Source organism: Stomoxys calcitrans, chromosome 1, assembly GCF_963082655.1.
Source record: "Stomoxys calcitrans chromosome 1, idStoCalc2.1, whole genome shotgun sequence".
In the NCBI taxonomy this organism is placed as follows: domain Eukaryota; kingdom Metazoa; phylum Arthropoda; class Insecta; order Diptera; family Muscidae; genus Stomoxys; species Stomoxys calcitrans.
Window position 1 is genome coordinate 77,883,618 of NC_081552.1, and position 26,386 is coordinate 77,910,003.

The window sequence follows — 26,386 nt, forward strand, 5'->3', positions numbered from 1 at the left end:
TATCCGATTTTGCTGAAATTTGGGACAGTGAGTTGTCTTAGGCTCTTCGACATTCTTCTTAAATTTGGCTCAGATCGGTCTAGATTTGTATATAGCTCCCATATAGACCCATCCTCCGATTTAAGGTCTTAGACCCATAAAAGCCACATTTATTATCCGATTTTGCTGAAATTTGGGACAGTGAGTTGTGTTAGGCCCTTCGATACCCTTCTTCAATTTCACTCAGAGTGGTCCAGATTTGGACATAGCTGCCATATAGACCGATCTCTCGATTTGATGTTTTGGGCCCATAAAAAGCGCGTTTATTGTCCGATGTTGCCGAAATTTGGGACAGAGAGTTAGGTTAAGCCCCTCCACATATTTCTACAATTTGGTCTAGAGCGATCAAGATTTGCAAATAGCTGTCATATAGATCGGTATCTTATTTAAAGTCTTAGCCCCAAAAAAGACGCATTTATTCGGTTTACTTTTAGATATAGCTACTAAAAAGGCCAATATTTCGTTATACATAATTGAACAATGACTTGTATTGGTTTGCCTAAAAAGTAATTGCGGATTTTTTAAAAGAAAGTAAATGCATTTTTAATAAAACTTAGAATGAACTTTAATCAAATATATAATTGCCATTTTGTTCAATAACCTTTTGCCATCTTCCTGTCAAATTTAGTATTCCACGCTCATAGAACTTCTGGCCTTTATCTGCAAAAAACTGAACCAAGTGCGATTTTATAGCCTCATCATTGCCCAAAGTTTTACCATTTAAGGAGTTCTGCAAAGATCGAAATAAATGGTAGTCTGATGGTGCAAGGTCAGGGCAATTTGGTGGATGCATCAAAAGTTCCCAGCCAAGCTCACTCAGTTTTTGGCGAGTGACCAAAGATGTGTGCGGTCTAGCGTTGTCCTGGTGGAATATGGCACCATTACGATTGACCAATTCTGGTCGCTTCTCCTTGATGGCTGTATTCAATTTGTCCAATTGTTGACAGTAAACATCCGAATTAATCGTTTGGTTCCTTGGAAGCAGCTCAAAATCCCACCAAACAGACAGCATAACCTTCTTTTGGTGGATATCAGCCTTTGAAGTGGTTTGAGCTGGTTCACCATGCTTGGACCATGATCGTTTTCGACTGACGTTGTTGTAAACAATCCATTTTTCATCTCCAGTTATGCTTCGTTTTAAAAACGGATCGAATTCATTGCGTTTAAGGTGCATATCACAAGCGTTGATTCGGTTTGTTAAATGAATTTCTTTCAATACATGTGGTACCCATATTAAAATTGACGCCAAACAAACAAATGTAAACAAAAGTTCGCGCACTTTTTTTCTAAAGCAAGCTAAAAGTAACAGCTGATAACTGACAAAAGAAAGAATGCAATTACAGAGTCACAAGCCGTTGAAAAAATTTGTCAACGCCGACTATATTACTTGTATATTACCGACGATTACTTTTTGGGCAACCCAATACTTATTAGTACTTGGTCCAAATCGGATCATATTTCGATATAACTGCTATGGGTCGTAAGGTATGCAATTTTCACCGGATTTTCATGATAGGTGGTTTACATATATACTCGAGGTGGTGGGTATCCAAAGTTCGGCCCGGCCGAACTTAACGCCGTTTTACTTTTTTGATTTATTATAATGCTTGCTTTATAAAAACACAAACCGTTGGAATGATTGCTAGATCGGTATAAAAAGTATGGCGAATTTTTTACTTACTTATGCATTTCCGTTTTGTACACTGAAAGGAAAATCTTCGTGACAGAAATGAAATCTTACATTGTATCAATTAAATTTGCCTAGGATTTTGAGCCAACGTAGGGCTTCATTGCATAAATGACTTAAGTATCATCGAATTTAATTATGATGAAATTAATGAAATATGTTCATTTTTGCAAGTGAATGAAATCATTTCATTAATGCAATGAAAAAGTTTCATTCTCAAAACCCACCAACTTTAATGGTTTGTGGGTTTTTTATGTTCGTCGTTCAGCGCGAGCATCTTTCTTTTTATTCGTTCTATAGCTTTGCCCACTCGCTCTTTTCTACCATTCCCTGTACTTATCACTTCTCTACTTAACAATTAATTTTGTGGTTGAGGTGATTTGAACTCATGGTATCATGTTTGGTAGTCTTCCACGTATCCTCTAGTCTACCAACATCGCTTTCTGAATGATGAAATAACTCAATAAGCGTTACTAGGCAGCAAATAATTTCTCAGTTAAATTAAATTAAAAAAACGTGTAGAAACTACATTTGAAAAATATAATAAACAAGTAAAAGCGTGCTAAGTTCGGCCGGGCCGAATCTTATATACCCTCCACCATGGATCGCATTTGTCGAGTTCTTTTCCCGGCATCTCTTCTTAGGCAAAAAAAAGGATATAAGAAAAGATTTGCTCTGCGATTAGAGCGATATAACGATATGGTCCGGTTTGGACCACAATTAAATTATATTTATGTTGGAGACCTGTGTAAAATGTCAGTCAATTCGAATAAGAATTGCGCTCTTTGTGGGCTCAAGAAGTAAAATAGAGAGATCGATTTATATGGGAGCTGTATCGGGCTATAGACCGATTCAGACCATAATAAACACGTATGTTAATGGTCATGAGAGAATCCGTCGTACAAAATTTCAGGCAAATCGGATAATAATTGCAACCTCTGGAGGCTCAAGAAGTCAAGATCCCAGATCGGTTTATATGGCAGCTATATCAGGTTATGGACCGATTTGAACCATACTTGGCACAGTTGTTGGGTATCATAACAAAATAATACGTGCCAAAATTCATTCAAATTGGATAAGAATTGCGCCCTCTAGAGGCTCAAGAAGTCAAGACCCAAGATCGGTTTATATGGCAGCTATATCAGGTAATGAACCGATTTTTACCATACTTGGCACAGTTGTTGGATATAATAACGAAACACGTCGTGCAAAATTTCATTCCAATCGGATAAGAATTGCGCACTCTAGAGGCTCAAGAAGTCAAGACCCCAGATCGGTTTATATGACAGCTATATCAGGTTATGAACCGATTTGAACCATACTTGGCACAATTGTTGGATATCGTAACAAAACACGTCGTGCAAAATTTCATCCCAATCGGATAAGAATTGCGCACTCTAGAGGCTCAAGAAGTCAAGACCCAAGATCGGTTTATATGGCAGCTATATCAAAACATGGACCGATATGGCCCATTTACAATACCAACCGACCTACACTAATAAGAAGTATTTGTGCAAATTTTCAAGCGGCTAGCTTTACTCCTTCGGAAGTTAGCGTGCTTTCAACAGACGGACGGACAGACGGACGGACATGGCTAGATCGACATAAAATTTCACGACGATCAAGAATATATATACTTTATAGGGTCTAAGACGAATATTTCGAGTAGTTACAATCAGAATGACGAAATTAGTATACCCCCCATCTTATGGTGGAGGGTATAAAAAGGCGCAGCGGAGCGCGCCGGGCTCAGCTAATCTAAAATGTAATCAGAAAATAAATCAATTAAAATAAAATTATATAGAATAAAATAAAACAAAAAAATACAAAATAGAATAAAACAAAATAAACTAAAAAATAATAAAATACAATAAAAGAAAAGTAATATGAAATAAATAATTAAGTTATTAATAAATTGATTTAGAAACTAAATACAGAATTAAACAAATTAACAAATAAAAAAGAATAAATAAATAAAAAATAAATAGTTTAATTATTTATAAATAAGACTAGCTAAACCCGGCCCGCTTCGCTGCGCCTTCTTCAACTCTCTCATATCTTTTTAGGGTGGGGACACTTCGGCCAGAATGCGGATATCGAATTCGTGCCGCTGAACGCGTTCGAATCCTGGCGAGAACATCGGACAAAGCGGTGGTTATCCCCTCTTAATGTTGGCGTCATTTGCGAGGTACAATGCCATGCATGGTCATTTAAAAAATGTTCTCCATAGGGGTGTCGCACTGCGGGACGACGTTCGGACTCGGCTATAAAAAAAGGTCCTTATCATTGAGTTTAAACTTGAATCGGAAAGCACTCATTGATGTGTGAGGCGTTTGCCCCTGCTAGGTTCCTGGTGTTTTTAAAAATTAGTGTAATGAGAATTGCTTTTTAGGGGAGGGATGGCACTTCAGACATTTCGACTCAAATATGGATATCAAATTCGTGATGCACTTCCAAATCCCTTTAATGTGAGCCCCATATTGCCATGGCCAGTAAATATGAACCGCTTGGAGGGTGTTTTGGGGCTGGGGCGGCCACCGGCATTTTGCACTGACAATAGATATTTAATTCGTTGTGTATTCCCAACGGATATGAAGTTCAGTTTAGGCGGTGCTTTAGGGCGTACCTCAAAACACTTGGCTCCAAAATTGGATATCAAATTCTTTTTCTACTGTCAAATACCTTTCATTTGAGTCCCATATTGTCATAATGGGAAAAGCGCCACCTTGACTTGAATGCAAATTTTAATGTCATATTCGTAATCTACTCCCAAATACCTTTTGTTTGAGTCCCATATAGCCATGGTCGGCTAATATGCCCATTTGGGGGTGGGAGACCTCCCATTAATTAGACCTAATGTTCTAGGTCATATTTGTAATCTACTCTCTAATACTTTTCATTTGCGTCCCATATTGACATGAACTTCGAATATATCTGTTTAGAGGAGTTTTAGGGGTGGGCGTATCCGCTGGGTACTTGAACCCAAATTTTAATACCATATTCGTTTTTTGGTCTCCAATACCATTCATTTGATACCATTATTGTGCTCATCGGACCACTTTCGGATATGGGTGGCGTTTTTGTGATAAGGGGGAGGGTCCACCTCCACCCGATATTATATGGCCTATGTTTCCTTCCAGACAAACGTACACAATCTACGAAAATTTTAAGAAAATCGGTTCAGCCATGTATCATATAGTCATAATGGGTCTAATGGCGTTTTTGAGGGGTGGCGTGACCCCCTATACTTCGATCTGATTTTGTATGCCAGATTCGAAATCTACTCCTGAATTCCTTTCATTTGAGCCCCATATTGAAATAAAAGTCTACTATGTCTGTTTGGGATAGTTTTGGGGTTAGGGCGGCCCGATGGGTACTTATACTCAAATTTTAATACCATATTCGTATTCTACTCTCCAATACCTTTCATTTGATACCTATATTGTCCCGAGCGGTCCACTTTTGATTTTGGGTTGTGTTTCTTGCATAAGGGGGAGGGTCGGTCACCCTTCCGATATCGAAAAATTATATAGCCTATGTTTCCTTCCAGACCAACCTACACAATATGCGAACATTTCAACAAAATCGGTTCTGCCGTTTTTCAGTCTATACGGAACAACCAAACCGAGTCCCATATATCCTTGATTGGCTAATGTAACAATTTTGGGCGTTTTGTGGGGGTGGGGTGACTCCCCACCCCCACGAATTACGAATATGGTATATTTAATATACCATATTCGTAATCTACTCCCGCATACTTCTCATTTGATACCCATATTGTCCTAACTGGTCCACTTTTGATATTGGGTGGTGCTTTTGGGGTAACGGTGGACGGTCCGCCTCCTTCCGTTATCAATAAATTATAAAGCCCATTCCTACTTCCTGACCATATTCGAAATCTACTCCCGAATACCTTTCATTTGAATCCCATATTATCATGATCGTCAAATAAACCTATTTTAAGGGGTTTTGGGGCTGGGGCGGCCCCACAGGTACTTGGACCCAACTTTTATTATGAAAATCGTTCTCTACTCTTGAATACCTTTCATTTGAATCCCATATTGTCCTGATCGGTTCACTTTTATTTTTGGGGAGTACTTTTGGGGTAAGGGGGAGGGTCCGCCCCCTCCCGATATCAAAAAATTATATAGCCTATGCTTCCTTCCAACCAACCAACCAACACAATCTGTGAACATTTCAAGGTAATCGGTTCAGTCGTTTTTGAGTCTATACGGAACAAACAATGAATAGAAAATAGTTTAATAAATTACAGGTTTTAGCTGCTTGCTAAGGCCAACATTTCTACCGAAAACTGCTAAAAATACGTTTTTATTTTACTTTAACCAAGTGAACGAACAGTGTCAAATTCCGCTCGCGGAACAATTAAACATTTCAGCACTATTCCGAAAGCAGAATAGAGTTCCAACCCTAACATCGAAAAATGACGCGAACTAATGACATACACAAAATCGGATTTGCACTAATCACTGATTGTGACAGATAGTGCACTCAATGTTATGTTGTTGGGCAACTGTCACCACCTGTAAATGAATATATCTTGCCGAAACATATCTGCTGGTTAAAGGTATGTATTAAGATCGTCTGGAAAGGTTGAAACTACTTTCTTTTTTGCGGAAAATGTTTCGAAAATCGTTCTTTCGGTGGTTTGACAAGGTTGACAGAGTTGCTTGTTGTGAATGAAATATTTACTTTTCTTTCGAGTATATTTATTTATATTTAAAAAAATTCTTTCTTTTTTATGCATCCACAAACACTTAATTTTTTTCCACCCAGAGTAAATGCATGCGAGCAACATCACTATCACAAACGTTATTTAGTTACTCAGTTACAATTAGAAGTTTGGCGATCGCGTCTATTTTGTGTAAGAAAATGACTTGTTGCACAGCGACTGTGGTTGTGCGCCCAATGAGCGTCCCGAAGTGTAAATTTTCCCTAGCTGAAAATACAAGTTATGACGAAACGAACATATTTCGGCAACATTTTCTTTTTTTATATGGAGTTTCAACGCAAAAACCGAATATAGAACCGTCCTTAACTTGTGTTTTTCTGCAGTTTTATGTTCACCCAATTCCATTTACCCCTCTCTTAAAGCTGGTGCTATATTCGCTTTTCGCAATTTTTTTCGACGATTACTTATTAAGATAACAAATTTTAAATCAGATTTCGTTGTTTTTGTTGATTTCGTTCAGAAAGACATTCTCTCATTACTTATGGTAATATTTTAATAAAGTCGTTAATTTTTCATTGTTTTTTGCATAGCATTCAAAAATGCAATCGTGAATAACATGGGGTTTCAACAGTGAAAAACAAACATAGTACCAGCCATTATAGGTGACTCTTAAGAATGAATCAACAGAAAACGTCAGATTTCTAATCGTTGTTCGTGGTTGCCATTTTTTGAGAGAGTGAAAATGCATCTATATGAAATCTATACCGCGAATCTGTAACTTAAGGCTAGTACTATGTTCGAATTTCGCCGTTGAAACCCCGTGTTTTCACGAAAATAACAATGATAAAATTACAGTTTTATTAAAATTTTACCATAAGTATTGAGGGAATGTCGTACTGAACAAAATCAGCAAGTTTTCTTGCTTTAAAGTCTATTATCTAAAAAAGTAATCGGCGAAAAATAGCGCTAAAAGCGAATATAGTACCAGCCTTTATAACGAACAAAAAAATCGTTTGCACTAACGATTATGTTATTCGTTAGCAAAAATCTTTACTTTCTCTGGCAATTTTATAAAAAACAATGAAAAACACTAAGAGAAATCGACAAAATGTATAAATAATTCCTATCACAGTCCGAAATCCTTTTTTTATTAAGTTAAATACATCACAAATCTGAATAAAACGTACACAATTTTTTTACGAAAATCTCTATTAATACCAATTTATTCGTATAGAACTTTTTTCATATTAAGAAACAAACGCTACCACGCTTATTAATTAATTGTACACACACATATCCGAAATGTTTTAAGAAAAAAAGAGAAAAATACTCTAAAGCCATCGGAAATATTTATCTTCATTTATTTCGTTAAAGAAAACACCAAATAATTGTCCATCGTTTAGTTAACGAAAAGAAATTCGTTAGCGAAAACAGATGATTTTAACGATGTCGATTATCGTTGAAAGTGACTACTGAATACCAAATTCGTTAACTTTTCTGTTGTCGCTTTTTAACTAAACGATTTTCGTTAAAACACTTTATTGAATTCCACTACCGTAGTCTAGGTTCATCCACACAAACAAAGACATCAATATATATCGAGTCCCTGAACAAGTGTGCTTGAAATTTTTGCTACTTGCTGCAGTTTTTTGATATATATACTTAAATAAAACACAATTCATAGCTTAAATCGCATGATATTGATAACTTACCAATACAACTTTGCACTAATATTTTATTTAGAACATCTGACTTGCACTGGATAGGACTAAAATAAAACACAGCATATTTATTAAAACAAACCGCAAACAACATTGACAAAGTAAATAGAAAATAACTAGATTGACTGTTATTGCATGATATCTGATTAAAATAGTGTGTTTTGTTTTGGTACTGAAATGGCATGGTGAAACAATTAAATGTGGTCTTATTTATACAACAACCACAAATCATATGGTGCAATCCGCCATCTTGTCATCAAGATGTTATTTCAAAAACGACACTGTTCTTAACACAACAAAAAAAACATGCGCTGGTGTGTGTACGTGTACAGGTAAAATTCAGAAAGTGAACGAAAAAAACAAAATAAATTTAGTGATGCAAATGCTGGTACTTCAACTGCAACAATGGAAAAAAAAATAGAAAACAAATTCAATTAAATACAATCCTTATGAAAATAAACAAGTGCTTTACTCCGAATCTCACCGGACCCTTTTTATGTTCTAGTATCATCCGAAGAACCAATCAGTGCTAGAAGGAAAAATTCTGAATTATTTTTATATGCAAAATTGAAAAAAGCGAATATAAGTGAACATTTTATCTCCAAAAACATTGCTAATAAAACATTCAGACTTTCTTTTAATAATTACATAGCAGCCAATAATTTTGCAGTTAATCCCGCCCTAAATGGCATTGGCTTGGAAGCCTTAATACCGGAGTATTTTTTACAAAAAATCTCCATTATAATTTACTGGTGAAATGATAATGGAAAGTATAAACAATAGCAATAATGATTTCGATGCAGTGTCTGTATTCAGGTTTAATAGGAGGGATGGCAGTGATAAATTCATGCCTTCTGAAACAATCAAAGTTGGTATTATATCTGAAAGGAAAATAACAACAGTAAATATGTTCAATACCAAAGCTGCAGCCGAGCTTTATGCTTTGGCTATTCGCATTTGCAAGAATTGTGGAAGGTTGCTCTTCGGTGCCGTTCAAAAAAGTGGTATCCCCTCTGCGGTCAAGGCAAGGACCTAGCAATTGTAAAGAGGCTAAATTTAGTTCATGCATGTCAACAACTAGGTGCAACATACCCTGTTCGAGTATTGTTTGTTTTTAGAATGATCACTCGTCATTAGATTCCGCAAATGTGCTAGATATGAAAACGAAAAAAACATTAGAGAAATAATGGTAATGTTTAATTTATCAAGATAGGAATGCTTTCAGATTTACCCTACTAACAATTACCATGCGGTACTTGATGATCCACAATATGAAAATTTGTTTCCCTTGATCGATAAGCAATCCAAGCCTCCAACTATAACCATGGAAGAAAAATAAATAGAAAAATTACGAAAGTAAAGGGCAATAAAGTAACTGCAAATATATCGAGAAGAAACCAACATCTGCCGAGTCAGTAATGTGTCAACCGTTCAAACCGTTCAACCGTTCAGTTTCAACAAAGTGTCATATTTTGAAAGATTCATGTCCTTGCTTACAAGACAAATATGTTGAATGGTCAATATGTTAAATCACTTCGAAAATGCCGTAAAGCTGTCATCTCAATCGAAAGTAGTATCCAATATAGAAAATATATTATTCACGCGAGAATATGAGGATTCTACAATATAATATACAAAGTTTAAAAAATAACAAAAACTATCTTGAAATATATTTGAAGAATCACTCAATACATATCTGCTTGCTAAGTTAAATTTTTAATATCGATGAAAATGCGAATAACTGATTTATAAAAAATTATAGAATTATTTCTAAGAAAAGAAGTGACAATTATGATGGTGTTTCAATTTTGCACAAAGATAATATTAAACTAAGGAAATATTCCTTTCCAACACAATTAGATATTCTTATATGCCAATCACAAATTTAGCAACTAATTTCAGACTAGTTTCGGTATATTTTCCACATTCGGCCAGGTGTAATACATTGAAAACCGAACTTGACAAACTTCTAGTCTTCCTTGAAGGAAAACCAAATGTCATCATCACGGGCGATTTTAATGGTACATACTAAGACATATGGCGACGTTTTCGAATCAATTAGAGGTTCGGCGGTACGATTGATTATGGATGCATCTGCCTTTCTCCAACTTTCAAAAGTCTTTATTCGATACTTCAGTTAGTTCGGTCTTAGACCTCACCTTAACAAATACTATTTGGCTACATCTTGGGAAGTTTTGAAAACCGTCATTGAAGGTAGCCACCATCAACCGATTATAATCAACTTGAACGAAATTAAAACTGGAAAGCATAAATTACTTTCAAAAAAGCAACCATTAAAAAACTTAAATTACATGGAAATAAAATCGAACATTAATGTTATACAAAATGATATACAACTACAAATCAAAAAATCTACATTTAATATATATTCAAAAATTAACTTAAAATCTTGGTGGAATGGTGAAACTGATAAATATCGACGTATTAAGGACGACATGGAAAAAAATTTAAAAGGTATAAAAGTTCTCAAAATGCAGAAAGTGCTGCACTTTTAAAATTTTTAAAAGCAATTAAAAATTTTAAAAGTGCAGTTAAAAGGGCAAAAAAACTATCAAAAATGCAGAGAATCAATTCTTTTGACATGAATCCAAATACCAAATCACTCTTCTGGTATGTAAACAGTTGCAAAGCCTCCTTGGAACCTCCAAAAAATTCAAAATCGTGTCCAGAGAATGATGGTAAGTAAAAGCCTAATTTCACGAAACAATCTAGTCATTCATCCCTATACTTATACGGATGTATCAAGAGATTTCTCCTTAGAAGAATTTCTAAATGTCCTATCAGATAAGAGAAAACCGTCATCAGCTGGTCTGGATGGTATAACGTATGGGAAGATAAACAATCCCTCATTAGAGGAAAATAATAAATTGCTGAAGTCTTTTAATGCACAGTGGCAAAGCTGCACGATCGTAGAAAAATGGAGGGAAATTAAAATTATTCCTTTATACAAAAGAGGCTAAATATGTTCCTGAACCTGGTGGAAATTTTACCAAACAGGTCCTATGCATATAGAAAATATATGTCGACATCCACTTGCATCAACGATATATTCCACACTATCAACATACACAAAGAAAACAACGAAAAGGCATTTATTTTATCCTTGGACATATCAAGCGCAAACGAATGTGTTGACATAATTACTCTTCAGCTTATTTTACGGGAGCTTAGAATTCCAAAACAAATTATTATGTGGATTATAAACTTTCTTTCAAAAAGAACGCTTAGAATAGGTAATTCATCAATGGATATATTCAATAGTATTCCGCAGAGCAGTTGCCTTAGTCGAACTTTGTTCCACAGGATCTCCGACAACTCCACAAATGTTTTCCAGTTTGCCGATGACTTTATAATTATGGCTACTGATAAAGACTTTGACTCGGCAAACCATATACTGCAACAAAAACTTTTAGAATTCGTGTCTCTGATAAAAAGACTCAACTTAAAACTCAAAATAGAAATAAAATCGGTAATGTATGCTGTGAAAGTTGTCAGGAAAATACCCAATATTCTTTTAAACGGTTGCCAGACAACAGCTGTAAATTGCATAAAATTCCTTGGCAGAAACATCAAAAATAGCTTATCTCTAAAAGAGCACTATGCCAACGTTATTGATTCTTGTAAAAATGCAATGAATGCAATTAAAATTGTGTTTAACACAAAGTATGGACTTCACCCTTCTAAAGCTGTGAATCTATCCAAATCGTTAATACTTTCTAAGACGGAATACTCCATTTCCTCTATAGCGCACTGACGCACATACATCAAAAAAAAGCTGTGCAGCTTTCAAAATCAAATTTTACGAAGAAACTTTGGCTTACCCGCTCAACACCAATACATACAGTTTGTGTCTAAGCAGGTGTTCTCCCCACCAATTTAAGAGCACAATTTCTTGCTGCAAAAAAAAACATTAAATTGAAAATCCAAACAATAAAACTGGCATAGGATTCACCTATATACAATTTAAGGCAATGTTAGATAAACTGCTAGTGAGCAGGATCAAGGTATTCACAAAACTTCGGATAAAAGCAAATGTCTTTAAAGGAACGAAGACTGAAATATCCTCTGAGGTGTTAAAGGGCAAATACCTAAATATTATAAACGATCTAAGAAGTGAAAGTTGCTCAATACGGGCATCGGACGCTTCTGTAGGAGATGTAAGCACTGAATTGGCGGTTTACAACATTTCTTGTAACCCAAACTATGCTTTTAAAATATCTGACGACATTTCATCACTCTCTGGAGAACTTCAAGCCATAAAAAAGGCAGTAGACTTCAATATTGAAGAGAGTCTGAGCACAGCTGCAATTTTCACAGATAGCTAAACCGCATGCATCTTACTTGAAAATAACACTAGCTACAATGTCACTGTAAGCAACATAATCAATTAAATTAATGATTCCAACGTCAACAAACTTACAGTTATCTGGAGGACTTCACATGTAGGATTTGCACCAAATGAGAAAGCGGATTATTTTGCGAGGCACGCAGTTGAAGCTTGTTGTTCAATACGGCACAACTTTTCGGCAACGGACACACAAAATCTAATCGGAAAAATACTATGGAATGAATGGGTCAATTTTTAGAATTTAGAGATATATCAGCAAGCAAGGGCAGCTACAATATTTTGCTCAACTTTTTTCCAAAACCAACAAAAAAGCCATCTTATAACAGCTTAAGAAAACACCGGATAAAATAAAAACATTAAATAGACTACTCATTGGTCATACATTCAGCAGAAAATACTTACACAGGGTAGGAATCCTGGAGAGCAACCTGTGCAGCTTACGTAACGTCGTAGAAGATGAGGACCATCTCATTTTTTCACTGCAAAAAATATGACCAAGATAGAGATAGTTACAAAATTTTCAATAACTTACCGGCCTTATTAAAAACGAAAAATCACGAGCACTATAATGAACTGATAAAATGCATACACAATAATAAAATGGAGATATAGCAACGCGAGTACCAACTATTATAATCAGAATCATGAATGAACACCACAACCAAAGTTTTCATCCACTTATATGATAATGTAAACTCACTTGTATAAACACTTATCCAGTCCCGGTGAATGTACACCTCTGGTGTTCCACCAAAAGCGTCAATTAAAACCAAAAAAAAAAATATTATCCCCCTTGATACAGTGGAAACCACGTGTTGTCGCATGGTATCGATAACTATGTATGTGATACAGCTTTGTGTTAACTGTGTTCGGGAACTCAAACATTTGTTCCGCTGTATCCTTCCAGACACCAAGAGAAGAGCAATTATCGGTTTCTTAAGGGTTTTGATGGAATCATCCTCATCGAAGAGCTACGATGAAACCAACACCGTTCCTTTGAATTTGTTAAGGAGGGAAGATGCTGCCATGGGATTGATTGGGTCTAGCAGAGCAGTTAAAAAAGTGACGCACAGTGGGATTAAAAAAAATTTGTGAAAATAAGTCTGCCAATTGTGAACGGATACAGATATCTTAAATGATAACAAAGTGTCCGGAGCCGAAACATGACCAAATAGAAAGATCCTTTAGCCTGACATCAGTGGTCGCAACAATTTATCATTCGTAAGTTACTGGGCTTTTTAAAACGATCTGGATGAGTCAACGGTAAGAACAAGAAGGCATCTTCCTTCTTCTGTTCCTGTGGTATCACAATGGACCTAACCTAACCTAACAATTTATCAAGTCACAATATCCGTAAGCATTAGATTGTTAGTTCAAGGTATCTTTGTCAGCAGAACAAGTGTACATTTATATACGGTGATGGCATATAAAGCAGTTGTAGTCCTATCCATCCTTTGAAATGCATGCTGATGCTTGGCGAATATAAATTGTCCAACGAGAGGAGCGGGAGGAGTAGTCCCTCATGCGTCTTGAATGCTGATGAGAGAAGAGTGATCGGTCTGTACGACTCCCCCTTGCTCGTGTCATTTTCAGGTCTCAATAGCGGGATCAGACTGCCCGTCTTCCAAACATCGGGTACTATAACAGTGTTCAGATAAGCTGAGGACAGTTGTAATGTAATCGACTCCAGGCAGATCCAGATTCTTCAGCATCAGTGTAAAGATTCTGTCTGGAACCAGCGCTTTGCGCGACTTGGCGCCACGGATGGTGCACGGTTGTTGTTGTATCAGTTTGTTGAACACTGAAAGACTACATCGGGCCAGTGAAACACTCCATCGGGCCATGGGATTCCACGGTAATTTATGATGGCTGTCGAGCGGCACAGAGCTCACGGATATACAAATAGCCTCCCCCCCCCCCCCCCCCCCCCCTCTAGCTTTTTCACTCCCGGGCCAATAAATTGACGTTTATCTAAGGAAAATACCTCACAAGTATCGCCAGCATTTTTTATTTAAAACAAAATTCCCGTTCCCGTACTTTTCCTCGCAAAATTTTTAAAGAGAGTAAAAAGGCTCTTACTCTCCTTCACATTTTTACTGGAAAAGTACGCGAACAGAACTATTGTTACCAGTGTTGTGGGGACTTTACATGGCACATCATGATGCGTGGTAATTGTAACCAAGATAATAACCAGCTGCCCAACAACAAAGAATCGAGTGCACAACTCTGATTTTGAGTATGTTACTAGTTCGCGCCATTGTTCGTTGTGCGTGTGCGTTATGGTTGTCAGCTGTATTGCACACATACAACTGAACGTTATGAAAACCCGTTGACAGATAGTGCACTTCGCGAGAAAAAGTTTTACTCAGATGTATGCTGTCCCTGCAAATATTTTCTATCGTGCGAGTCACTAAAGCTGCACTCAAGGAAGTTGAAAACAATCTCAGGCGATATAATTTTTGCTCTAATTAGTGTCTCGGTACGGGAAAAAATGTGCCACTTGGCGATATATACCCATGAGTGACTAAATAGGAACTAAAAAGTTTAAAATTCGATTATCAACGTCATTAATAAAAATAAATTTTTATTTCCCTAATGGTTTTTTTACCTTCTAGAGTCAGGCTTATTTTTATTTCTCTTCATAATTTATTTCTTTTCCAAATCAAGATTAATAATCGAAGATTTCATTTGCAATGGTTTTTCCTGACTGGGATTTGAACAGCTAACCTTGTGACTAACGATTGTGAGGCGTATGCTATCCCTCTGTGCTACCGGCCTTTCTTCATTACAGAAGGCTGAGTAAACATACATTCTCTTGTGTGGGGATTTTTGAGTTAGAGGCAAAACAACAACAAAAAATCTATTTTTAAATTTGTAGCAATAATTAATGATAGAATTCCGACAGTAATGTATTTTGTTGTTTTAAATCATGAAATCTCTACAAACTATCATACAAAAGGACCTAAAAAGTGACTTTTCTGGGAGGGAGTGAGAAAGTCACTTCCAAATGTTTGGATGGGTATGCTACCTCTTCGTTATATCATGATTGTGTCAGTATCGGTGAAAATAAAAGTGTATGCGTCACATGTAAACATAAAAATCAGTCTTGGCCCGGCACGGGATAGCTGTGAGCACCGCACAGGCTGGAATATTAATGTCCGATCTGGGTGGTGTTCATTGCTGTCACGATAAGCTTAGCTGCGTACTACCGGGCGCGCCCACAGGTTGCGGATAGTGGAATGTTCCATACGGAGTAGCTACAACGGCCGTCACGGACAATCAGCGGTAACGAGCGGAGAGTCTCAGTGAGAGGCCGGGCGGGACCGGCTCTTGCACAAATACTGAGTGCCTATGTGCTCGTGGCGAGTTATTGGCGCCTTTAAATAACCAATGGCCACCTTGTTCCCGCGGTGATCCGTCCTTTGAACCGGAACGAGTTTTCTCATACAGGAGCTTGGCGAGGATCGCCACCTCCACATGAAAAACAACACCACCAACATGACTGAAAACTTAAAATTATTTGATTTTTTCGATAATTGGCGTCTATCGAAAACCGTTACATAGAAATGTGTAGTCATTGCTTGACAGATATTGAAAAGTACGTTGTGTTCAAAATAAAGTTATAAAATGGGAAGAAAAGTATGGAAAACTATATAATAGCCAGTTTATACGGCACTTCATGACTGCACTCATCGTGTGTACGTGTTGATTAATGGCTGTTGGTATGTTTGTTTACCACCTGTGAAAACACATGTTCAGGGATACTTTTTTGAAACACTAAAAAATCTCAGTGATAACATAATACTTTTGTGAAACATTTTTCATAAATAATGAAGAAATGTCATATTGAATGAAATCGGCAAGTTCTTTTGCTTCAAAATTTGTTGTCTAAAAAAAGTAATCATGAAAAAATAGTACCACCCTTAAAGGCTGGTACTACGTTTTTTGGGTGAAAAATATCCCTAAATCGTTCTTTCGGTGAATTGACAAGGTTTCCACATTTGATTTTTTTGGGTTTCTTTGGCCAAAATGTTGCCATTTACGTATAAAAATTCATATGTCACCAAACAATTTATCAGCCGCTTACGTACATGTTTACATACAAATGCGAGTGTGTCACCGCACTCAAATTCATATATGTTGTTGCAATTTCAACCAAGACCCACCCCTTCGAAATTAATAAATAATGAAACACAAAACTATTTAAAAATAAACGATTTCTGCTTTTATTTGTAAAAATAATTACATTTTGTAGTATTTTTGTTGTTATAAGTTAAATAAACAACTTTCTAAAAGCCTTTGCCAGCATCTTCCGCTTGCATAAAAATAATGTTGTTGTAATAGCAAGACCAAAAGCACAATACTTTCACAATCGTTATTATTTCGTACAATAATTTGTTATGAAAGAAACATTGATTTTTTTATTTATTTTAGAAGTATATTTATTTATATTTTTACATTTATATACAAATAGTTTCTTATTATGCATCCACAAAGATCACTAACCCTAACAAACCCTTAGTTACAATTAAAAGTTTGGCGCTCAGGTTTATTTTACATAAGAAAACGACTTGTTGCGCAGCAATAGCAATATTCTTAAGCACTGCGCAAATTCCCTGTCCGGTGTTCTCTCAATATTGTTTAATGAATCTTTACGGAAACAATATTTCCCTCCATTATGGAAAAATTCTTTCATTATACCCCTGCTTAAAAGTGGATGTAAATCTGAAGTCACCAACTACAGAGGAATCGCAAAGCTTAGCGCTATTCCGAAACTTCTTGAAAAAATCATCACTGACTCACTGTCTCATCAAGTTTCTTCACTGTTATCACGATATCAGCATGGATTTCGTAAATCGTACTCAACTGTAACAAATGTTTTGGAATTAACTACAATTGTAAACGAAGGATTTAGAAATCGTTTGCAAACTGACGTTATATATACTGATTTTAGCAAGGCTTTTGATAAGGTAAATCATAGTCTTCTATTACACAAGCTAGACCTCCTGGGGTTTTCAGACTCGTTGCTAGCATGGATATCAAATTACCTGTCTAATCGCACTCGAACTGTAAAATTTAATGATTCTGTTTCTAAAACTATTGATTTTTTATCTGGAGTCCCACAAGGTAGTCATCTTGGGCCTATTTTGTTTTCACTGCCACTTTCTCTCGAGTACTTATGTATGCAGACGATGTTAAACTTTTAAAACCATTCAAAATGACACAGATCAACTGAAACTACAATCCGACCTTGACCGATTATACGATTGGTGTCAACTGAATCTAATGGAATTGAACATAAAAAAATGTAAACATGTATCGTTTTACAGATTAAATCATCTAACAACAATTTACTCTATAAACGGTTCGCCCCTAGAAACTGTGGAATCAATCATGGATCTTGGCTTCTTGCTAGATCAAAGGTTAAACTATAGATCACATATATCTTTGACGATCATTAAAGCCTATGGTTCTTTAGGATTTGTTAAGCGTTGGAGCAAAGAGTTTGTTGATCCAATCGTCACAAGAAATCTATACACATCCCTTGTTCGACTGATACTGGAGTATGGTTCTATAATATGGTGCCCAAATTATAAAATCCACTGCAATTCAATTGAGTCTGTGCAAAAACAGTTCGTTTTATTCTGCTTACGTAGACGTAACTGGACATTTAATACTTTACCATCTTATAAAGAAAGATTAAATTTGATCAAATTGCCTTCGTTGGAAAGTCGGCGTACAATGCTGAATCTGAATTTCTTGTTAAATATACTAAACGGAAACTTGAAGTCGGAGTTTCTGTTGGACCACATCTACTTGAACGTGCCGCTGAGACCTTCACGAAATTTTAATCTTCTTCATGTTGAATACTATCGTACGAATTTTGCGAACAATGACCCATTTAGGCGTTTATGTGTTGAATTTAATAAATTTTACAATAATATAGATCTGTGCGAAAAAAAATATTCTTTAAAGAAAAAGATTATTATTTTGCTGAATTCGTAGTTATTAAGCTTAGTTTGTATATATTGTATATAGTCTAGCCTGTAAGGATTATAATATCTATAGACTAATAAATAAAAAAAAAAAAAAAAAAAAAAACTATGATTGTGCTCTTCGTGGGCGTCACTTTTATTTATTTGTTTATTTCTTAATAGTAATACATAATCCGCTTCGCCCCAAAAATAACGTATTACAACGATATATATTCCTAAATAAACATTAAAAAAATTAAATACTTCACAGTTACATAAAGATATAAGATTCTTAGCCTTATTCATTTTAATTGGCTCCCCAGCCATAACAAGATTATGCAAAACTTGAAACTGTTGGATTTTTTAACAAGTTCCATGTTAGCAATACAAAAAGATTCAAGCAACAACACTAAGTTTGATCTGTAGAATAGAAGTTAATAAGTTTTAAACGAAATAGATTATTCGAGTGTGAAAAGATTCTTAATTCGGCGGGCAATACATTCCAACTCCTAGTCACACGAATACAGAATGATCTTTCGAAAACAGACCTAAATATACGGGGCAAGTTTATCTGAGTACTCCTACTCGAGCGAGAAAAATTGAAGTATCTACGCAGTGTAACCGGTGTTCCACTTTTTATAACTTTGTAAAAGAATAAAATATTTAGTAGAACAATAAAACGGTCAAAGAAGTTCCCAAAATAGGTTTTGACATACCCTGAAATGTTATCACGAACACGTATTGGGTTGCCTAAAAAGTAATTGTCGGTAATATAGTAGTAATATAGTCGGCGTTGACAAATTTTTTCAACGGTTTGTGACTCTGTAATTGCATTCTTTCTTCTGTCAGTTATCAGCTGTTACTTTTAGCTTGCTTTAGAAAAAAAGTGCGCGAAATTTTCTTTACATTTGTTTGTTTGGCGTCAATTTTAATATGGGTACCACATGTATTGAAAGAAATTCATTTCAACAAACCGAATCAACGCTTGTGATATGCACCTTAAACGCAATGAATTCGATCCGTTTTTAAAACAAATCATAACTGGAGATGAAAAATGGATTGTTTACAACAACGTTAGTCGAAAACGATCATGGTCCAAGCATGGTAAACCAGTTCAAACCACTTCAAAGGCTGATATCCACCTAAAGAAGGTTATGCTGTCTGTTTGGTGGGATTGGAAGGGTGTGGTATATTTTGAGCTGCTTCCAAGAAACCAAACGATTAATTCGGATGTTTACTGTCAACAATTGGACAAATTGAATACAGCCATCAAGGAGAAGCGACTAGAATTGGTCAATCGTTAAGGTGTCATATTCCACCAGGACAACGCTAGACCGCACCCATCTTTGGTCACTCGCCAAAAACTGAGTGAGCTTGGCTGGGAACTTTTGATGCATCCACCATATAGCCCTGACCTTGCACCATCAGACTACCATTTATTTCGATCTTTGCAGAACTCCTTAAATGGTAAAACTTTCGGCAATGATGAGGCTATAAAATCGCACTTGGTTCATTTTTTTGGCAATTATATATTTGATTAAAGTTCATTCTAAGTTTTATTAAAAATGCATTTACTTTCTTTTAAAAAATCCGCAATTACTTTTTAGGCAACCCAATACATTATATACAAACCTAGCTACTGCATTCATAGCCCGTTTCAGTTTAAAAGGATTATAGTCAAACGTTCCTGGCGTTATCTCCAAGTTATATAAAAGTTGAGGGATTAACAGAACGTGAGCAAGTCTGACTTTTACCCACGAAGGGAAATAAATACCTGCCGAATACAACCGACGCAAAATACCATAAACAAGAAAATGGAGAGAGTCAATATGACAACCGAAATTAAGGTCTTTATCAATCACTATCCCCAAACATTTAATCCTTTCAACAAAATTAACTCCAGAATTTCCCACAAAAATATCAAATCCAGGCTGCATCTGGGATCCAAACTGTAATGCCTTAGTTTTTGAAGGGTAGATAGAAAGCGTGTTAAAACTAGACCATAACAAGATTCGTCCTATAGAAGCATTAATATTCATCTCCAAAATATTGCTAAAACCACGATCCACACTAAAAAGAAGATATATATCGTCTGCAAAAAGAAAGGTTTCACACAAGTTAGGTCCAAGGAATTCAGAAAAATTATTAATGTAGAGTATAAAAAGAAGAGATCCTAAGACCGATCCCTGCGGCACACCAGGAGAGAGGGGAATAATGCTAGATCGAGCTCCATTAAAAACAACAAATTGTGATCTACCGCACATATACGACATAACAAGCCTGCAAGCAGATCTAGAAAATTTAAAGTTATCCCTTAATTTCTCAACCATAGTACTAAAGCAAATAGAATTAAATGCCTTAGTCAAGTCAAGAGACAAAAGGACACAATCTTTCCCATTATTCAAGCCAATCCGTATTGACTCAGTAAGATGAAGCAGCATAGATGTCGTGCTGTGACCTGATCGAAACGCATATTGGGAATCAACAATTTTATGCCCAGCACCCAACATTATCTGGTCTTTAAGAATATGTTCGAAAACTTTAAAAAGTACTGGAAGAAATGAAATAGGTCTTAGATCATCAGGACCACGAATAATAGAAGACTTAGGAATTGGTACTACACGCGAAATTTTCCATACATCAGGAAACAGAAGAAGTCAAAATAGAATTAAATAAATGCGAAATCAAATCAGAAGTATAGGGAAATAAAAGTTTAAGAAACTTAATAGGAATACCATCAACACCAATGGACTTAGCCTTAATTTTTCCTAAAACTACCGCAACATCATCAATATTTACACAACGAAAGGAAACCGAATCTCCAATATCAGGAAATGATTCAAAATCAATATTAATAGGTCGGTTAGCTTGAACACCGGAACCAAAAAAAATTTTAACCGTATCAACATCACCATCATAGACTAGACTGTCATCGCCAAAGCAACCAGAACCCTTAAGAACACGCTAAAAGCCCTTGAAATTTAAACTACCAAATCATTCAGAATAATATCTATTTCTTTTCTTCCGTATAAAGGATTTGGCCATGTTCCGATATTTACAAAAAGTCTCAATTCTGTCTGCTCTAAGATTCTGAGCAGACAAAATCTTTCTGCACTTCATCCAATCACCGCCATCATTATGAATCCTTTTTCTTACAACAGGCACGAACGCAAAAAGATAATCAAAAAGCAAGGTGATACGATAATCAAAGGCAGATAAGCACTGCATCATACCGTCCCAGTCAATATTTCCATAGTCCCGGTACTCTATTATGTCCTCAAAAGCCGCCAAAATAATATTAAAAGATGAACAAATAAGTGCGTGGTGAGAAATGCATGGGCACTAAACTTGATTAGAGTAACAGGTCATTGAGCCATCACTTGCGAGCATAAAATCTATTATCATCTATATTTTTCTCTTATTTTTTTATATGGAGTTTCACCGCGAAAATCGAATATAGTACCAATCTTAAGGTGGAGTTACATACCTCGGGCAGCACTTACGCGTGCATCAGAAAAAATTATAATAGTTTGGTTTGTATTGTGTGAGGTACACAACAAATGCACGCAACCAATTTTCAACTTTGAACACGTTTTAGGACGCAAAACATATGATTTATGTACATATAAGTGCTGCGTGTGGTATGTAACTCCACCTTGAGTTAACCAACTCTCAACTTTGAACGTGTTTCAGGGCGCAAACCATATGATTTGCAAATTTACAAATTTTTGCCCATGAACATTCCATTAAGGAACAGGGGCAAACTTCTCACATATCAATGAGTGCAGTCCGATTCAAGTTTATGCTCAATGATAAGGGGCCTCCTTTTTATAGCCGAGCCCGAACGGCGTGCCGCAGTGCGACACCTCTTTGGAGAGACGTTTTACATGGCATAGTACCTGACAAATGTTGCCAGCATTAGGAGGGGAAAACCACCGTTGAAAATTTTTTTCTGATGGTCTGTCCAAGATTCGAACCCAGGCGTTCAGTGTCATAGGCGGACATGCTAACCTCTGCGCTACGGTGGCCTCCACCATATGATTTGATAAAATTTACTGTTCAAAAATTGATTTGCCGTCCATAAATTATAGAAATTCTTTTATTAAAATCATATTAAACCACATCATAGCCAATTGCCATTGAAATTAACATTGGAAATGACATAAATAAGCCGACTTTTAGAAATTCGTGCAAAGCAAAAGGCGCATGGTACGTGGTTAGGTAAAAAAAAGAAAAGAGAGTGCAAATATAAGTCCGCCCGTGCCATTATAGATATACACCTAAGCCAGTAATCTGCTTGTTGTGCGCTCTAAAAACTTAAAAGTTACTTTGAAAAAGAAAATTTTAAGTTACAAATTCCGTGCTACTTACAACATTCTTAATTGTTTTCTATACCACTCCCCTATGTTGATTCATGTCTGGTATTGTGTCCCCACCTAAGTACCGGCGTCTTTAAGCCGCGAAAGCTTGGCAATGACATAGGAAATGCTCATCATCTTTCCCACATCCATCACTTGCCGCACCGATTTTGCATAAGTGAGCTCGTAGCCTATGTGTCCCGTTATGATACCAAAAGCTATACTGACCTCCTCCTTACTTCCTTTTAGTAGTCGTCTCGTCCTTTCACGGTCCTTATCACCCCATAGGGTTTCCGCCGTCCTAGCCAAGATATATTCATTTACAGGTAGTGACAGTTGCCCAACAACAAAATATTGAGTTCACTATCTGTCAAAATCAGTGATTAGTGCAACTCTGATTTTGTATGTGTTACAAGTTCGAGCCATTTTCAGTTGTTTGTGTGTGCTATAGTTCTCAACTATAATACACACACACAACCAAAACTCGTTAATAGACAGTGCACTCGCGAGAAAACATTGTACTCAGCTGTTTACTGTACACTACCTGGTAATTATGTCATGGTCCTGCCGACTGTTTCGCTGTTCCACAGTGTAACATGCGCGTTTGTCGCCCACGCCCTTAAATCGGACTGCGTCTACCTGAAAGACTTCGGTTTAACCAAGTTTATCGACGGCAGTTCTCTGGCTTTCACCTTACCTTACATTACCCTCTTGGTTCTTAAAGCCTTTATGGTCATTTTACCGTCCGTTAAGATGTTCACAGGTTTGGAGGCCAGCGTAGCGCAGAGGTTAGCATGTCCGCATATGACACTTAACGCCAGGGTTCGAATCCTGATGAGACCATCAGAAAAAACTTTTCAGCTTATTTTTCCTCCTAATGCTGGCAACATTTGTAAGGTACTATGCTATGTAAAACTTCTCTCCAAAGAGGTGTCGCACTGCGGCACGCCGTTCGGACTCGGCTATAAAAAGGAGGTCCCTTATCATTGAGCTTAAAACTTGAATCGGACTGCACTCATTGATATGTGAGGTTTCCCCCTATCCCTTAGTGAAATGTTCATGGGCAAAATTTGCAGATGTTCACACTCGCCGTCCTCGCGTTAGTGCCACACCACCTCACGCATTCCGTGAGCGCCCGGATCTCAGCCTGCAGGACCGTATTATGATCAGGCAGTCTTAAACAGATCACAGTCCTTGGGTTCTCAATGAAGACCCCCAATGATCTTCCAGACGGCAATACTAGGGTTCCGTCAGTCCCAAACTATGCCGCTGGCAGCAGTGTTCGCACTTGACGTCAAGTGTCGTCTCAGGTATCCGATCGCAAACCTCTTCCCTTCCTTCCAGGTCTCCTATCGTCGCCTCGATTATACCGCGATGGTATGAGCTGCTCCCATCGCCTTAAGTCTCATAGCCGCATTGGCTGCCTTACACTTAATCTGTATGTCCATGGGTTGGATATCTAGAATAGTCTCCTGTGCCCTAGTGGACGTGGTACTCAACTCTTCGCCTATGTCAAGACAACATGTACTCTGAACTTGTTGTATGGTTCTAACGTTACACTTTTTCTCCATAGCAATCCACCAAACTACTGAGGCGTAAGTAAGTATTGGTCTAATCACGCTTCTGTAGATCAAATGGACAATCCTCGGATCCAGGTCCCAAGATCACTCCGAAGTATTTGGCCTTGTTAGATGTCGAAATCGTTTTATTGAGGAAACGCTGTGCGTCAAATTGGCCCACCTTCGTCGTCCTCGTATTATTATAACATCGTCTGCAGAGACGGGCCCAAATTCCTTCTCAGTGAGCATCCAGAATAGGTTATTAATGGTAGTCACCCACTTTCTTCCTTATATTTATGTCATGGGACCTGCAGTTTATCCATCTGTTCATTAGCATATGGCTTACCCAGTCTCTAAGGACCCGATACACCCAGTACTAGTCTGAGGATTGCATCCGTGTGTCGATCGGCAGCTCGCAGCTATTCGCATGGTATGTAACTCAACCAAATGAATGCATGTAGGCGCATTAGATTGCTCAAGTACACATGTGCTGAGTGCTGCGCGTGGTATGTAACTCCTGTTTTACAGCTTTTGCCAAAAACGGTACATAATTTTTTTTCTTAGAATTTATTTAATTTTCTTACTTTCCTTCTATTTTTATAACTTTACTTTGAACAGAACGTGTTTTGCAATACTTGTCAAGTATGATTACACATTTCCATGGTATATTAATTTTATAAGGCCCAGCTGATTAAATTGTGAGGAATTTCAGAGTTGTGTCGTACCACTAAATTATCATACACATTTCAAACAAATGACATCTAAATGACAAACGGTGATTTCAAATCTAAAATTCAAATTCAAAAAGGCATTTGAATAATTTGATACACAAAGATTTTGTAGTTAACTAAAAAAGTTTTAACTAAAAAAGGGCAAATTTACAGAAAAGAAGAAATGCGTAAATGCTGACTTTGCCGAAAGGAGGATGGGCCATTTTTTTCTATCCCTAAGGACGAAGCAAGTCAAAGGCACCACCTTTGCTGTAGCCAGGCCAACCACCCAATGGTCCAATGTCTTATACGACCAGGCAAACTTTTGCGCCACCTTCTAGTTTGATATAGCAGTCATATGAACATATCCTCCGATTTAACTTCAAAGAGCCCAGGTGGTTGCAAACGATATTCCTTTCTTGTAAAAAATTTGACAAATGTAAACCATTGTGCAGGGTCTTGACGAGTCATCAAGATCGGATTATAGACCATTCTCCAAATTTTAAGTCTTTGTTATTATTCATTTTTATGTTATTTTGTTTCATTTCCAGTGTGAGGCAGCCACACTGGAAATGAACAGTCGTGGAGTGTAAGAAGGAGATCAAAGCTCTCTCTGAGGATGGCACGATACGCATTGTGTGGGTGCCGGGGTGCCATAGCGGAGTAAGGGGGAATGAAATATCAGATGATTTGGCTGTGAAGGCCAGAGGACTGCCGTCAATAAACTTGGTTAATCTGAAGCCTTTCGTAGCATTGTGAAACAGTGAGACGGCCGATAAAACAACGAAAATCCTATGAGGAGATTACTGAAAGGAAGGACACAATGGACTACGAGCTTTCTTATGCAAAACCGATGCGGCAAGTGACAGAATGTGTAGGGCATGTGGAGAAGATGATGAGACGTTGGAGCATTTCCTATGCCATTGCCCGGCTTTCGTGGCTAACAGACACCTTCACTTATATGGGGACACAATACCAGACATGAGACAACTTAAAGACTTGGTGTGGAAAACAATTAGGGAGTTTTTAAGTCGCTAGAATGGGATTACACATTCCAAGAATGGTCAAAACAATCATTTTGCGCACTTCAAACGTTAAAATTGCCTCTGGTTATTTGTCTTTATTAGGACTATTTGCCTTATTAACAACATATTTTGTATTCGACAATTATTAACTAATTTTGAATTTACATAGAAATGTCAGTTGCTCGACATTGCTATGTGTGTCTACATTTGCTTTGACAAGCATGACATAATTAACAGGTAGTGTACCGTTAAC

The 26,386-nt window shown here is 36.9% G+C and overlaps 3 long non-coding RNA genes across 6 annotated transcripts; 2 read left to right on the plus strand and 1 right to left on the minus strand.

The window, feature by feature from the left end:
- Positions 1 to 7,984: 7,984 nt before the first annotated feature.
- Positions 7,985 to 8,730, plus strand: LOC131994941 (uncharacterized). The gene is made up of 3 exons (XR_009396983.1): positions 7,985 to 8,030; positions 8,160 to 8,469; positions 8,643 to 8,730. It is a non-coding gene; the product is annotated as an uncharacterized LOC131994941 (long non-coding RNA).
- Positions 8,485 to 13,546, minus strand: LOC106094102 (uncharacterized). 4 transcript variants are annotated; one of them, XR_001222485.2, is made up of 7 exons: positions 13,207 to 13,543; positions 12,909 to 12,985; positions 12,579 to 12,717; positions 9,384 to 9,453; positions 9,230 to 9,288; positions 8,610 to 9,169; positions 8,485 to 8,534 (listed from the first exon to the last, which is right to left on the minus strand). It is a non-coding gene; the product is annotated as an uncharacterized LOC106094102 (long non-coding RNA). The 4 variants fall into 4 exon arrangements; XR_001222483.2 differs by having other exon boundaries at positions 8,485 to 8,666; positions 8,786 to 9,169; positions 13,207 to 13,541; XR_001222476.2 differs by lacking the exon at positions 8,485 to 8,534 and having other exon boundaries at positions 8,924 to 9,169; positions 12,579 to 12,702; positions 13,207 to 13,546.
- An 11,542-nt stretch (positions 13,547 to 25,088) lies between these two features.
- On the plus strand, positions 25,089 to 25,614 carry LOC106094099 (uncharacterized). The gene is made up of 2 exons (XR_001222473.2): positions 25,089 to 25,173; positions 25,283 to 25,614. It is a non-coding gene; the product is annotated as an uncharacterized LOC106094099 (long non-coding RNA).
- Positions 25,615 to 26,386: the final 772 nt, after the last annotated feature.